This window comes from Callithrix jacchus, chromosome 18 (genome assembly GCF_049354715.1).
Source record: "Callithrix jacchus isolate 240 chromosome 18, calJac240_pri, whole genome shotgun sequence".
Taxonomy (NCBI): Eukaryota; Metazoa; Chordata; class Mammalia; order Primates; family Cebidae; genus Callithrix; species Callithrix jacchus.
In genome coordinates this window covers 9,650,013-9,664,845 of record NC_133519.1, presented here as the reverse complement: position 1 = coordinate 9,664,845, position 14,833 = coordinate 9,650,013, and the positions used below count along the sequence as shown (strand labels likewise).

The following is a 14,833-nucleotide window of genomic DNA, read 5'->3' as shown; positions in this document are numbered from 1 at the left end:
ATTATGTATATACATACACATTTGCATGCATACCCCTTCCCCAAATAATCCTCAGAAAACCGGTAAGTGTCCAAACTACTCTCCTGCGGCTTAATCAACGATTTAATAAATGCAATTCCTAATGTGTGAGGTCCAGATCCTGGATTGGCCACCCTTCTCTACCGCTTTGTCCCGGCACGCCCTCAATTTTGCCTAGATGGATTCCAGGCCACCGACTCTCGCTTTGCTTCCTGTCCTCTCCACGGCAGGCTTAAGCACTGTTGCCCCAGGTGACGCTGCTGAGAACAGCTAAGTGGCCAGCACTAGTGCAGCTCTCCTGGAGGCGGAGGCCCAGAATCCCCAGGAATCTGCCATTTACCCAGGTGAAAAGCCCAAGGGTTCTCCCCACAGCTTCCCAACATCCCTCTACAGATTTTTTAAAAATTAGACGTTGGGGAGAGATAGCATGGGGAGAAATGCCAGATCTAGGTGATGGGGAGAAAGGCAGCAAATCACACTGCCATGTGTGTACCTTTGCAACAATCTTGCATGTTCTTCACATGGACCCCAAAACCTAAAATGCAATGAAAAAAATAAAAATTAAAAAAAAATTAGACGTATTAACCTGTACAGGTGGAAAGAATCAAAGAAATCACAAGATATCTCTGAGGGAAGGAGAGCACCAGGAGTAAATCACTTGAGAATACTGAACAAGCAAGCCAAGGATAAAAGAATGGAATGGAAACTGACAGGATGACTGCAGGGGATGGTACTGAGGTGGATGCGAATTACTACTTACTATTAATAGGTTGAGCCAAGCACACTAATGGGGGCATAACCAAAATACTGACGAAGGCACTCCTTTACCCACCATGTGTTTTATAGTATGGTTGCTAAGGAATGTGCCACCCTACTGGTTCTTGAAGCTTCTGGAGCCAAGGAGCCAGAGCATGAGAGCATAAAAATCCTGCAGTTGAAGCCCTGGGCTCTGTACTGCTAAGCCTGGCCCAGAGACTGGATTGCAAACACAGGGGCTGGTGTGATGGAATGGATGTTTGTGTCCTCTTCAAATTACTTATTGAAGCCTTGGCCCCCGATGTGAAGGTAGTTTTGGAGGTAGGACCTTTGGAGGATAATCAGATTTAGATGAGGTCATGATCATGCAATCTCCATGGTGAAATCACTTTCTTTATAACAAACAGAGAAAGAGCAAAGTGCTCTCTCTCTCTCTCCATCGTGCCAGGGAGAGGAAGAAGGTGGCAGTCTACAAGCCAGGGAGTGACCCCTCACCAGGGAACTGAATCAGCTGGCACTTTGATCTTGGACTTCTCAGCCTCTCAAACTGTGAGAAAGAAATTCCTCGTGTTTAAGCCACCCAGCCTGTGGTATTTTGTTATGGAAGCCTGAGTTGAGACCGCTGGTTCACTGCAGAATCCACTGGTGTGAACCCGTGAGAAGTTTGTGACATGTCAAGTAGTTTGCTGCTCCTGGATTTGAGTATTGGCAAGAGCTGTTAGAATGAAGAGCATAGAGGGAAACAGGGTCCAGAGAATACGGTATTAGTCATTGTACTGAAGAAATAAAGGGACATGACATGGCTTTAGGCTGAAGTTAGGTGCAGATTTCAGCTGTGGAAGGGTCACTCAGCATACAGTGTGGCAAGTCAATGGTGCAGACTACACTGGCTGTAATTTATCTGCTTATGTTAATGGTCACGAGAGCTGATAGATGGAAAAGTGTGGTAATAAAATGGCAGTACGCTTGTGGAGTAGCCGATACACTTAAAAGTACGCTTGTGGAGTAGCCGATACACTTATACACTGTTTTTTGAATTGAACTGCAATTGTTATGTCATGAAAACAGAAGAGTTTATCCAAAGGAAGATTTGCTTTGGGAAATAGGATGGATGGTGGTGAGGCTAAGTGTCTAGGCAGGGGTAGAAGCAGCTTTCAGTGTCTGCTGAAACACCCAGGACCACCCGCTACTCTCTGGGAGATGCTGGCGTGGGGCTGATCACTGAGTGTTGAGGTAGAGGGTGTAGAGGGTGGTACATGACGCTGACAGGGAACTCCCCGGTGTGTTGAGTTTTAGTGTCTGTGACTCTGAGATGGCATATGAGGCCTTTGTAAATTTAGAAGTTGAGAATAGAAAGGACAGGTTTGCATTTTAGAAAGAGATTTGGGAATAAATGTGGCTCTGGTTGACATAGACAGTATGTGGAGATTTGATGGCCAGAGCTGGTATGTGTCTTGGGTGTTGGGCAGAGAATGGATAGAGCCGCAGCTCTGCGAGGTCAGTGTGAAGGGTGGTTTCCTTGTTGGGCTCAAGTTTATGACTCAGCCTGAACCTGGCTCCTCGGCTAGAGAAGAACATGATTTCACGTCACAGCTCCTGTCTTTGAAAAAGGCTTAATGAGTCCCAGACCCAGTATGTGGCCAAACGCTAGATTTCTCTTCAGTTTAATCCCTCCAGGGAAGACTGAGGAAGGAAACCCCTCTATTCTTTGAACTTCATCGAAGACTAATTTGTTAATATTTTGACCTTCAACATTTCCTTAAACCATCTACCCCTTACATAGCCAATACATCAAAGCAGATGAACTTAGGAAATTGGATTCTCCCAAACAACGAAACACTGACTGCAAGCATTGTTAATCTTTTTACACCACATTTCCCTGTGAAGGCCAGAGCGGGGCTGAGTCAGTGTTGTATCTTGGCCCTCTGGGCCTAGAGAAAGGCAAGCCTGTGTATGGCTACAGGATTAGGGGCTTCCCAGTCCATCTGGACACTAAGGTGCTTAAGAGCCTGTGTCCCATGTGCCTGCTTAGAGGGAAGCATTGTTTCCCCACTCCTCAATACGGCAGCCTGTCCTGGTGCTTGACTGCTACCTAGGCCCTCCTCCATGGGCCACCCAGGAAGCCAGGGCCTGCATCCGTGCCAGGGAGATGAGCAGAGGTATAAATTGTGTGGCAAGCTGCTGGCTCTGAGGTGAAAATGAAAAGTCTTCAGGCAGTGGCGGTAGCAGGCGCAGCAGGCTGGGGTGCCAGGCACAGCATACTGTCTCCCACCCCACTACTTCTCACACCTTCCCCAGGTTCCCACTCAGGCCGGGACCTGCCTTCCTGGCTCCTCTGCCATTCCCTGCTTTTCAGCCAGGGGCTCCCAGACTGGCCCTGGGCTGGATCTGACCCCAAGAGGGCTGTTATATCTCATTTCCATTATGTTTACTATTTGGCTGATCTATTGTACAGAAAAATGGGCTGTGCTTGAGTTACCTTTGTGACTTAATGTTTGTGGTAGTCCCTCCATTGATTCTTTTTGGGTTTTCTGAGTATACAGTTTTCTTATCTTCAAATAATGGTGTTTTTATTCATCCTTTCCAGTTCCTCACTTCTTTTGAGATCATCTATTCTAATTCCTTTGTTTCTTTCTCTCTCTCTCTTTTGAGACAGTTTTGCTCTGTTGCCCAGGCTAGAGTGAAGTGGTGTGATCTTGGCTCACTGCAGCCTTCATCTCCCATGTTCAAGTAATTCTACCTCAGCCTCCTGAGTAGCGGGTATCACAGGCGCCCACCACCACACCCAGCTAACTTTTGTATTTTTAGTAGAGACGGGGTTTCACCATGTTGGCGAAGCTGGTCTCAAACTCCTGACCTCAAGTGATCCACCTGCCTTAGCCTCCCAAAGTGATGGGATTATAGGCGTGAGCCACCATGCCTAGCCAAAGAGGGAAAGAGAGAGCGATAGGCCAAAAGCCTACAGCACTCGGTACTCCCAGGTAGTCTTCCATCCAAGTACTAACTACACCCGAACCTGCTTAGCTTCTGAGATCAGATGAGGTCAGGCACATTCAGGGTGGTATGGCTGGAGACCCTTTATTTCATACTTGGGCAAGAGGGAAGCCACCCGTTTGTCTAGCCAAGCCAATGCTCTGCGTTCTTGCCTGGGTGCTCCCTGCCACTTCCTGCTTCCTCTCTCCTCTCCTTGCAGTCCTGTCTTACTCCCTGTCTCCTTTCCTGCCATTTTCAGAGCTTGGGGCTCTCCTGGTGTGAGAGGAGAGTAGAGAGAAGGAAACGTGCTCACCAGCCCTTCTGCAGGCTCTCCCTGCTGTTGTGGCAAGGCCACCAAAGCACCAACAGACAGGTTTAGCTTCTGGGCCGGGGGCTTTTGGGCAGCCTGGTGTGGGTGAGAGGAAAGTTTCTGGGCAGAATAATAATGTGCTACCTTCTAGCTGCAGCCTCCTGCTATGCCTCCCCCAAGCACGCACATGCCATGAAGACCAGCTGCCTGAGGGGCCTCCAGGGTCTGAGCCCCCACTTGCAGGGACCACTGTGTGCAGGACGGTGCATTTCGGTGTCTGTAATTAAAAATGAGCACGCATCACTTCACCCAGCGAGGAGACGCCACCACCTCGGGTGGGATGCAACAGCTGCTTGCTGGCAGTGCAGCTGCCTGGGTGTCCAGCCTGGCATAGAAGGCTGGTTAGGACTGGGTAGCTCAGGGTGAATAGTAAGGCAAGGCCCAGGGCCCCTCAGCCAGACCTCATCCCTTTCTGGGCCTAGAGCTCATGTAGGAGATGTGACCCAGTCCTTGGCCCACACATTGCCTCCTCCTTTTTGGCATTTGCCACCACCTAGCTCTAAGCAAACCTCCGGCCTCTGGGTAGCCTGGGAGTGGGACCCATTGTCAACTTCCATCCTGGGCCTGACCTCTTCTGTCTTCTGTTTACGCCTCACCCCTGGCTGAAGCCAGGGCACAGGGCGATGCCGTGAGTGCAAAGCACTAAATGGGGATAGTTCAGACCCTCTCTCTTACCTCTTTTCTCTCCCCTGATTCAGAAAGACCTGCTCGGGAGGCACTGTGGGTCCCGTGGGAAACTTTGGCCTGGTGCATCAGTCTTGCTTTTGTTATGGGAGCCCTGAGCTGAATGGGCTAAATGCCTGCACATTGCCCAGGAGATGACCTTAGACTGAGGTGAGGTGGGAATGTGTGGTGTGTCCTCAAGGTAGCTGAGGCACTGTGGCTGCTTGTGTGAGTGGGCGAGCTTCCCTTTTTTTGCCAGCACTCCTGAGTGGGTGAGCGGGTGTTAGTCAGGGTGGGGTGGTGGTAGGGAAGTGCTGGTGACTGAGGTCTCCTAGAAGTTCCTGCATCATAGGCAGTGTCCCAAGTCCCCATCTTGTTTCTGCATGTGGAAGACCCAGGGGGGATGGAAGGCCTGGAGGTATGTCTGAGGGACTGGAACTCCACATCCAGTTTCTTGCAGTCCTTGGTGCTACCTTGGCATGATTCACTGACTTTTGCCTGTTAGGTGGAGAGGATGTGAACATCTGCAACTCTCCCATCTTGGAAAGAGGCTTTATAGTCTCCTTGGGTCTGTGTGTTGGAGTGAGCTGCTCTGGGCTGTGGGTTTGTCAGATGGCCAGTGGTGTCAGTGGCAGAGCATGTTCTCATGTCCTGGCAGTGCTTCCATACACTTCTGGGTGTCTGGGCTGTGGAAGAGGGTGTGCCAGGGCTAGGAGGACTCCAGGCCCACCCAGGCTCTTCACCAGCAGGACCAGCCCAGTGTGACCTTGAGCTGGTGTCCTTGGCCACTGGCAGTCTGCTCTCCAAGGGCTCCCTGGGGCTAGCTGAGGGAGAGGCAGCTGGCCTCACCTTCCTCCAATCATTTTCCAATATTTACTGGCTCATTAACATATTGCCCGGGCCATGATTCCTACCGTGCAGCAAGGACCTGAGAGCCAGCCCATGGTCACCTTCTCTTCCCTCTGAGGCTGCACCTGGTTGGGAGGGAAAGGGTTTGTCCTCTTCCTGATCACTCAGGGACAGAGCATATAGCTTGTCCTGCCCCTCACCCTCCATCCCCAGCCTTCACTAGACTCATTCTTTCTCAGTGGGCAGAGCATGGAAGGTAGAGCAGTCTCCCAGGAAGGGCCCAAGGGCAACTGCAATACCCTTCTCTGCCTGTGGGCCTGGCTTGGAAGTTTGCTCCTTTGCCTTCTTCCTGCCTCTTCTCTGCCCAAGTCTGAATTTTGGTAGGACCTGGTGCATGTGTTACAATGATTTGGCGCTGAACAGTCATGGCATTTTCATTAGCTCCATGCCTCCCTCTAGTATGGAGGATCAGAGCCCCCAGGTAACAGTGGGTAGGACCAGGCTAGTTTTGCCTCCAGGGGTCTGGAAACAGGCTCTGGAAGCTGGTGCTCCTTGTGTGGGATGCTGTGAGGAGGGAGAGCTGCACAGAGAAGGAAGGGCCGTGTGGCAGGGCCACAGTTTTCTCTTCATCCTCTGTCTCCCTTGTTCCTCTGTTCTCCCCGATGGCTTTGAGATGAAGGCGACGGCAAGGATGGAGGATGCAGTTTCCATGGCAACGGAGCTGTTCACAGCCAGGAAACTTCAGAGCGGGGCTCTCTGGAGGAGGCAGATGCACAGAGCAGCCGCAGAGCTGCCTCCTGCCTGCCAATGAGGGGGCTGGCAGAGCAGGTGGCACAGGGTGGCAGCCTGGTGCTGCCCAGCCTAGAGGAGAGGGTGGAAAGAGCAGTACTCCCTCTTATTATCTTGTTACTGCCAAGTTCCTCCATAAGATAAGCTACGGAAGTAGCCTGAGTGTTGAGAGGGGTTGGGTTAGGGTCCCCATTGTCCCTGGAATCTCTGGGTGGACACAGGCTCTGGCCTTTGGGATAATCTTCAAAAGCCAAATATCTGCTGCTCTGGTGATGGCTACTCAGCTGCTACCCTTTGGACCCTTTTCCCAGAGTGTGAGGATGTTGGTGAAGGCCATGCCCTGACTAGATTCAGGAAGCCTTTTCTTCCATCTAGCTACCGGGGAAGGACCTGGACCTGCCTCAGGGGCTTCCTTGCCCTTGGCTTCAGTGACCTGGCCCAGTTTGCTGAGTGGGTCTCAGGTTTGGCAGATGCCTGCCTCTAAGTGCTGGCATTGGAGGGGCCCCAGATCCTGACAGCGTCTGATTCCTGACACTGTGATCTTGTTTAGCCTCCTCCTGGAGACCAGGGCTGGAGTGGGTATGTCGGTGGGTAGGGAAGCAAAGACAGCCATCTGTGTGTTTAGAAATGGGAGGTGTTGGGGGCATGGACTCTTGAGATGGAGAAAGCCCAGAGGGCACCCAGGTTGGCAAAGAAGATTTGACTTCAGCTATTAAAAAATAATGACTTTCCTTCACTGACCTTGGAATCATGAGGGCTGGAGTGTTCTACTTGACGTTGAGCACATGGAGACTTGGGATGAAAGGCTTTGCCTAGATGGCTCATGGAGTTAGAGGCTGAGCCGCAACCAGACCTGGGCCAGGCCAACCACCTCCTGTATGGCCTCCTAGATGCATCCTCCCTCCAGCTGGCTGCTGAGGGTCCTAGTTAGATAGACCTTTCAGGCTCACTTCTGTTTCCCTTTATCATCTGTAGGCTTGTGTTTAACCCTTCTTTGCTTGTTTGCTTTAGTTGAAGGAGGTTCCTCAGTCCTGGGGTTGACCAGGCAGGCAGACAAGTGGAGTCCTGGAGTGGTTTCTCTCTGCAAGGCAGTTAAGTCTCTCATTACTGCTAAGTGGAAGGCTCATTTCAGAGCTGTGGTGAGAGCGGGGCAGGTGCTATAAACAGCCGTGTTGTGAAGGTTGGCGGGTGAGCAGTGACGGGGCAGGGGCCTTGCAGTCATCTTAGTGGGTATTTGTGCTCCACCCATTGCAGGAAAGGCGGGGGCGGGCTCTGAGCGAGAGGCACTTGACCCCTGTTCTGGCTGTCCCTGCCTGCCCCAGGCATGTCTGTGCCCCTCCATATACATTGGGGGATGGGAAGCATTGGATTCTATGTCTAGGCAGAGGGAGGTGAAGTGCCTGTTGAAACTTGGGGCCCACTGGCGGGCTGCTCCGCCTCGCGCGGGGCGTCTCCCGCCGCGCGCCGGGACCCGGGTCCGGTGAAAAGTGCTCCTAGTCCTGGGAAACGGGGTGCGGCCGGAAAGGCGGCCGCCCCCTCGCCCGTCACGCAACGCACGTTCGTGGGGAACCTGGCGCTAAACCATTCGTAGATGACCTGCTTCTGGGTCGGGGTTTCGAACGTAGCAGAGCAGCTCCCTCGCTGCGATATATTGAAAATCAGCCCTCGACACAAAGGTTTGTCCGCGTGAGCAGGGGCCTGGCGGAGCGGGCGTGTTCCATCCACCCTTCCGTCTCCCTCGCGGCCTCACTCCCCGTGGCCCAGGGGTTGGCAGGGGGCGGCCACTCGGGTTCCAGTCCTCTCCCGTCCCCGCGGCCGGGGTCAGGCAGGTGGGTCCGGCGCAGCCGCCCTTCCAAAAAAAAAAAGAAACTTGGGGCCCAAAAGGTGGTACATCAGCCCATTGGGTAATGTCCTGTGCTAGATCTTCTTGTCCTGCCTGCCCTTTGAGTCTAGGGCCTCCCTCCTCCCCATCAGCGAAAACCCTGAGCCCACAGGTGAGGAGGTATGGGAGCTACACCTGACAGTCTCAGAGGTTGACATAGACTAGCAGGGGAATAAATGGGAGTGGAAGTGGGGTTTAGCTGGCCTTGACCCCTGTCCAGGGTCTGTAGAGGCATGTCTGCAAGAGCAGGAGATGGAGGCCTAAGGATTGGGGGTACTGGCCTTCTGATATCTGTGGATCAGTCAGCATTGTCCAGGGTAGACCAAAGGTCAGGGCCAGGGGGTCCTGGGATGGAAAGTCTGGCAGGTGAGAATACCTTGGCTTGGGCACGTGGGGTCCCTATCCTGGGGGTCGTCCAGGGGTGCCAAGCTTCATGGCTCTGTGAGACCAGTGCCTTCTGGAACAGCCTTTTGGTCTCAGTTGTACACATAGGAGAGCAGTGCCAGGCTCCTGGGTTCTTTTATCACCTGCCCTAGGGTGTCATCCTGGGTCTTAAGACTATTATTGCACTCTGGAGTCTGGGGCCCTGCTGTTAGGGTGCTCTATGTATGCCTCCCTCAGCAGGGCTTTGGAACTTGGAAGAGATTGAGAGGCAGAGTCAGCCCCTGGGACAGAATAGGTAATAGCCAGTTCCGGGGGCCACCCAAGGACAAGTGAGCCCTGTAGGGCTCATTCTGCCTTTTGCAACTTTCTAACTAGGAGCGGAAGCTGTGTGCCCATCCTCGGCTGGAGATTTACCAGCAAGACCAGATCCATTTCATGTGCCCACTAGCACGGCAGGGAGATTTCTGTGTTCCTGAGGCGAAGAAGACAGAGCAGAAATGGCGGGGGCTTGCAGAGGCCATTGATGCCCAGGTGGGTGGCACAGGTACAGAAGGTGAGGTATGAGTGTGGGGCCCTCCTGGAGCTCTTCACTTCTGGATTTCAGGGGCTTGGTTGAGGAGGCTCCTTCCTCTCTGGGTTGGCACTGTGGGTGTCAGTCTATGCTTGGCAGAGGGAGGAAGCAGACCCACCTACCTGAGGACCCATGTGGAGTTTCCTGTTCCCAGACATGTGGATCTACATAGATGTGGATTCACACACATTACCTCCTGGCAACACAGATACAAAGACCCTGCCCGGATTCCTTCCAGATGCAGCAGGAGTACCCTTGGAAACAAAGATCACAGATAGCTCAGTGCTCATGGGAGGGGGCTGAGGCTGCTCAGGAAAGGAGTCCCTTGGGTGGGGCTCAGCAGGAAATAAGATTGGCACTGGATCTGGAAGGTAAGGAGGGGAGCAAAGAGTTCTCTTGTCTCTCAGTATGGGCCCCGCCCAGAGCCAGCTGCTTTCTCCCTGCCAGGGAGCAACCAGGGAGCATGCAGAGGGGAGCCAGGAGATCAGTCCCTGGGCCTTCCTCCAGGGCCAGCCTACACTCCTGCTGGCAGCCTCAAGGCTCCAAGTCCAGGTTGCTCAACTCTCCGCAATGATCTCTGTGACCCTGGGCTGTCCCAGGCACAAGGAGGTCTGCTGGTTACATCCCAGATGGTCTCAGGGGACCTTATAACTTTGGCCAACCATGTGGAGTCCATGACTTCTAGGAGTGGTACAGGCTCTGGGTAGAGGAACTGTCCCTCTTCTCTCCATGACTCCTAGGAGTGGTACAGGCTCTGGGTAGAAGAACTGTCCCTCTTCTCTCCATGACTCCTAGGAGTGGTACAGGGCTCTGGGTAGAGGAACTGTCCCTCTTCTCTCCATGACTCCTAGGAGTGGTACAAGCTCTGGGTAGAGGAACTGTCCCTCTTCTCCTCCTTCTTTAGCAGACATTCTGCCCATCCAGTCTTCAGCAGTCAAGGTCACCCTAGGGAGACGTGTCAGCTGGGGCTGGGCAGGAGGGTACTGGGAGCAGTCTCTACTCCCTAGGGGCCTGTGTCCAACCCAGTTAACTTCATCTGCCACTTAATTACCTCCGTGGGGTACAGCTCCCTTCTGCCTGGTAGTGCCCGGCAGACACTCTTCAGAGCCCCCACTGTGGGCACAGGACATGGCACAAGGTCAGCAGGCCCAGGCAGCCTCCAGGGCAGGAAGACAGCGTATTCACTTTCCTGTGACCTCCCGCTGCTGCCTGTCTCCCCCTCCTTGACCCACCCACCCAGCTTCCTTCCCTCCCAAACACTGCCTGCCAGGGGCATTGAAGGACTGCTTGGCATCCGCTACAGCTGGCTGCAGCCGCAGTTCCCACATTCCCCAGCTCCTCAGCCTATTTTCCTCCCCTCCAGCCCCCCACCCACTCCCTGGTGTTGAGGCCAAGGGGTCTGCCCACTTCTCACAGGGCCCATCCTGACACTCCAGGAGGACTCTGGGTGTTTGCCTGCCAGGTGCATGCCATTGACACAGCAGTTGGTGGTGGATGTATGGAGGGTGTCTGACTGCCCAAGGCTTGGCCTGTCCCTGCCTGCCTCCCTGCTGTGGCCTCAGCTTGGAGGTGAAAGGGGGTGATTAGCTGCCTTGTGCCTGTTATTACATTGATGTATTATTTAGCTCCAGAGAGGCGATGAATATTTGATCGTCTTGCACTGGCTATGGGCAGAGCGGGAGGGAGGGATTGGGGTGAAGGGGGTGGCTTCACATCCCCTGCCCCAGCAGCCATGGGGATTTAGGTAGGGCCCTGCCTTACCTGGTATCTTCTCCCTAGGGATGCAGGCATGAGACTCTGGAGCCTCATCCTGTGTAGATCTTGGTGGGGCTATAGGGATGCCACTTCCCTGCATTGCACTCTTTTTTTTTTTTTAAATTCTGAGGCAAGGTCTGGCTCTATTGCCCAGGCTGGAGTGGTGCAGTGGCGAGATCTCAGCTCACTGCAACCTTTGCCTCTCAGGCTTAAGCTGTCCTCCCACCTCAGCCTCCTGAGTAGTTGGGACAACAGGCGTGCACCACCACGCCTGGCTAATTTTTATATTTTTTGTAGAGATGGTGTTTTGCCATATTGCCCAGTCTGGCCTTGAACTTAGCTCAAATGATCCTCCTGCCTCAGCCTCCTGAAGTGTTGGGATTACAGGCATGAGCCACCATGCCCAGCTGGATTCTTTTTTTTTAAATGGCATTTTGCTCCTTCTCTCAGGCTGGAGTGAAGTGGCATAATCTCGGCTCACTGCAACTTCAGCCTCCTGGGTTCAAGTGATTCTCCTGCCTCAGCTTCCTGAGTAGCTGGGATCATAGGCACCTGTCACCACACCTGACTATTTTTTGAATTTTTAGTAGAGGCAGGGTTTCTGCATGTTGGCCAGGCTGATCTCAGACTCCTGACCTCAGGTGATGAAGCTGCCTCAGCCTCCCAAAGTGCTAGGATTGCAGGTGTGAGCCACTGCGCTGGCCTCTGGCTGGATTCCCTTGCTTGAAGTGTATATATGTCCCCGGGGGCTGTCTTCATCTCAGCAGGCTGTACTGGCTGGAAAGAGGCACTTCTAGGCTCCTTCCTCTGAATACTCCTAGCCTAGGAGCTGGGTGGTAGGAGGTAGCATGCTGGGAAACAGGCACATTTCGCTACCTGGGGTCCCAAGAGAGCCATTGGATAGGTGAGCAGACAGAACATACAGTTTAGTAGGGCCAGGGAGAAACTGTCTCCCTCCTTTGCTCTTTTCAGGCCTGTAGTCCCTGGGGCACTGATCATCATTTAAAGAGCAGTGAGGGCCTGGGATCCTGTCCCCTGCTCAGAAGAAACTACCCCAAATCCCCCACCACCTCACTCACAGGCCTCTGCCCTGGGAACCACACCTGGGGCCTTAGCAAGAGCTGGGCTTCCACGGCTGACCTCACCTTTGCCAGTTAGTGCCCAGAGGGCATATTCTGGGGGCTGAGCGGGTGGTGGGGATAGGGAGAGACTCCAAATTCCTCCACCTCCTAATTCTCACCCACAACCTAGGCCCCAGCTGAGGCTCAAGGAAAGCCCTAGGCTGAGTCCAAGTGCCAAGCAGACCCCAACTGCGCCTGGCTTGGCTCTATCACTATGGAGACAGCAGCTGGGGAAGCTGGCCCACCCCTCACCTTCCGTGACAGTTGCCCCTCTCCCTCTCACACAGGAAGGGTAGCAGATCCTCTTTCTCCCAGTCTGGATTCCTGCACACACGGGCCTGAGCCCTGTGTTCCTCCTTGCCACCGCGACCTGCTTTCTGTGCCTCTGATCCAGGGAGATGAACCCAGGGGTTGCTCCCGAACAGGACAGATGAAGAGGCTCCTTACTAGGAGGATGTATTGTGGGTGGAAGGAGCAGGTTAGAAGGGGTTTGGGCCACCAGCCTGGCTCAGCACTGGTTTGGGGCACCCCACCCACCAGCAGAGTGCTCTCATGGTCCCCTTTTGCTATCTTGTGTCTCAGGAAGCCCCAGTCATTGAGGGTGGGTGGGTAAGGGTTTCTCAGAGTCGACCCAGGCATAGGAAGAGAAATCTCTTAACCTGTTTCATCCCAGCACCCTCCTCCTTGCAGCTGGTTGAGTGTTTCTCAGGCCTTCTTTATCCTACTGGCACTTCAGCTCCCTCCTCAAGTGGGGACTTGGGTGTGGGCCAGAGGCAGGGGCCTGCTGACTCCCTGGATGCTGCTCCTGGGAGCTCTGTGTAGGGGAGGGTGGGAGAGGGGCCTCCTGCTGCATTCTGCAGTCCTCATGCCCTGTGGGCGATGTTGTGTAGCTGGCCCTGGACAAATCTCTCTCCAAGCTTGAAATGGGGGTGGGGGAGGTGGAGGGGACACTACTTGGGTCTCTTTATTCTACTTCAGCTCCTCACCTCAGGGCTGAGTGGCCCTTAATAAATGTGGGGGGAGGGCAGGCTTTGTGGAAGTACAGGGAGCTGAGGCTAATTCAGGGTGGGGAGAGGAGTGCACAGCTGCCTGCTTTCTCCCTCCTTCCTTCCCTGTCTCCCTTGCCACTCTCTTCCTCTGCCCTGTCTGTGTAGCCCCAGTCAGGGCAGAGGGCAGAGGGCAGCAGGAACGAGCCCCCTGAGCCCAGGAGGCCGCATTATTCATGAGTGTGCTGTGTGTGCTGAGTTGCCTCTCCCTGGATGAGGGGGTGGGGTGGTCCTGGCTAACCTGCGCTCCCTTTTCCTGGCCACAGGAGCTGACACGATGAGTGACACGATGAGTTCCGTAAGCTTGGAGGTGAGCCCTGGCAGCCGGGAGACTTCAGTTGCCACACTGTCACCGGGGGCGAGCAGCCGTGGCTGGGATGATGGTGACACCCGCAGTGAGCACAGTTACAGCGAGTCAGGCGCCAGCGGCTCCTCTTTTGAGGAGCTGGACCTGGAGGGCGAGGGGCTCTTGGGGGAGCCACAGCTGGACCCTGAGACTGAGCCCCTGGGGACTACCAAGTGACCCTGGCAGCCCAGTACCCCTGAGAAGGGCAAGGAGTAACCTGTGGCCTGCACCCTCCTGCAGTGCCATTGCTGAGGAACTGAGCAAACTCTCCAGCACTCTCCAGCCCTCTTCCTCCTTCTCCTGGGGGAGGAGGGGTTCCTGAGGGACCTGACTTCCCCTGTACCAGGCCTCTTGCTAAGCCTTCTCCTCACTGCTTTTTTGGCTCCCAGGGCCAAAGAAGTCAGGGACTGTTTTCTGCACCAGCCCCCAGGGCTGCTGCCCCTGTTGTGTCTTTTTTTCAGACTCACATTGGAGCTTCCAGGACCCAGAATAAAGCCAATGATTTACTTGTTTAACCTAGATTTGGGTTGTGTATTTGTTTGTTAGTTCTGCCTTGGTGGGCAGGGCGGGTCCCCGTACAGATAGGCTGGGATTGGGCAGGAGCCTCCCCTCCCCAGGACAAGGAATGGAGAGAACATGGCAGGTACCCTGGGTGTTAGAAATCCTCCATGTCCTGCTTCGTGACCCCAGTGGTCAACTACCCCTCAATTGCAGCTGCCAGAGAGCAAGCAGAGCTGGCTTGTGGGAGAGCTGAGCACGGGGCACCCTCCAGAACTCAGGAGTGGGGAGCTCACAGCCTGTCTTCGTCTGCCTCCAGGGGATGCCTCTCTGTCTGTGGCTCTAGTGTGCCTGCACGTGGTACCTCCCTAGCAGGCAAGGCTGTCTCATTGTGCCTGCCAGTGCCTGTGTACCTGTATGCGTGTGCACCCATGCTCATGCATTTGTCTCTGTAACCATGGATGGGGCTGCTTGGGTGAAGCTGTGCCCAGGTGAGCATCAGGGTGTGCTTGTAGCTGAGCATGGCTGTGTCTGTGTGGCTGACTGTGCTTTGTGTCTGTGTATGGTTGAATTATAGGAGCATGTGAGGCTGGCTAACAGCATCTCTGTGGGGGCTTTGTCCATATACAGCTGTGTGTGGCGGTGCCTGTACAGCTGTGTGTATGGTGATGTTCATGATGTTCATGTAAAAAGCTATGTGTTTTGCTATGTGTCTGCGTATAAAGGCCATGGCTCTGTGCAGCTGTGTATCCATGATTATGGCTGTGCACGTGTGGCCATGTCTTGGTCTACAGCTATCTGTGGTATGTCTA

At 54.0% G+C, this 14,833-nt stretch overlaps 2 pseudogenes across 1 annotated transcript; one reads left to right on the top strand and one right to left on the bottom strand.

The window, feature by feature from the left end:
- Nucleotides 1–3,730: 3,730 nt before the first annotated feature.
- On the bottom strand, nt 3,731–3,849 carry LOC118149309 (5S ribosomal RNA; annotated as a pseudogene).
- Nucleotides 3,850–9,063: 5,214 nt separating this feature from the next.
- Nucleotides 9,064–14,038, top strand: LOC118149221 (testis-expressed protein 264 pseudogene; annotated as a pseudogene). The gene is made up of 2 exons (XR_004736575.3): nt 9,064–9,215; nt 13,444–14,038. The product of XR_004736575.3 is annotated as a testis-expressed protein 264 pseudogene (transcript).
- Nucleotides 14,039–14,833: the final 795 nt, after the last annotated feature.